Source organism: Bison bison, unplaced genomic scaffold (assembly GCF_000754665.1).
Source record: "Bison bison bison isolate TAMUID 2011002044 unplaced genomic scaffold, Bison_UMD1.0 scf7180017855336, whole genome shotgun sequence".
In the NCBI taxonomy this organism is placed as follows: Eukaryota; Metazoa; Chordata; class Mammalia; order Artiodactyla; family Bovidae; genus Bison; species Bison bison.
In genome coordinates this window covers 14,478-15,211 of record NW_011485909.1, presented here as the reverse complement: position 1 = coordinate 15,211, position 734 = coordinate 14,478, and the positions used below count along the sequence as shown (strand labels likewise).

The 734-nt window shown below is 48.9% G+C and overlaps 1 protein-coding gene across 1 annotated transcript in view; it reads left to right on the top strand.

Moving 5' to 3' along the window:
- LOC105002143 (protein FAM50A-like) overlaps positions 1-734 on the top strand; it is an 8,344-nt gene that overhangs the window by 3,558 nt on the left and 4,052 nt on the right. The gene's annotated exons all lie outside the window — the stretch shown is intronic.

Genomic DNA, 734 nt, shown 5'->3' with positions numbered 1-734 from the left:
GTTCCCATTGGCAGGTCAGTTGCATTGGCTGTTAGCTGCATCTGTGTAGCAGAGGCTACCTTTGGGACAGCACAGGTCTAGAGGGAGGCTTTCAACCTCACTGTGTGTCACTGGGGCTTTATGGGTGCTTCCCCTCCCCATGGAGATTTTGTTTTGGGGGCCTGGCCGTTGGTACCCAGTGTAGAATTTTTAAAAATATTTTTATTTATTTGGCTGTGCTGGATCTTTCTTATAGGATCTGTAGTTGCAGCATGTGAACTCTTAGCTGTGCCATGCAAACTCTTAGTTGTGGCATGTGGAATCTAGTTCCCTGACCAAAGATCGAACCTAGGCCCCTTGCATTGGGAGCACGGAGTTGTAGCCTCTGGACCACCAGGGAAGTCCCCGGTGTGGAATTTTTGTAAGTTGTCCAGGCTCTGGAACCCTTGCCCTGGAGTGTGGACTCATCTTCTAGGTTGGCGGTTCTCAAAGAGTGATCCAGTGACCCTAGGGTCTCTGAGACCCTTTGGAGAGGTCTGCGAGGTCAAAACCATCTTCATCATCCTGTGAAGACATCTTTGGCCTTCTGTACACTTGTTCTTTCACCACTGTGCTGTGGATTTTTTCATAGATCATGTGACATGGCGTGACGTCCTTCTCTGACAGTTGATAGAGTTGATACAGTTGCCCCCCTGAGGCAAGGGCCATCATACTGTTGACTTCTTGTGTCTTCTTTTGCTCCAGAGATCACCACA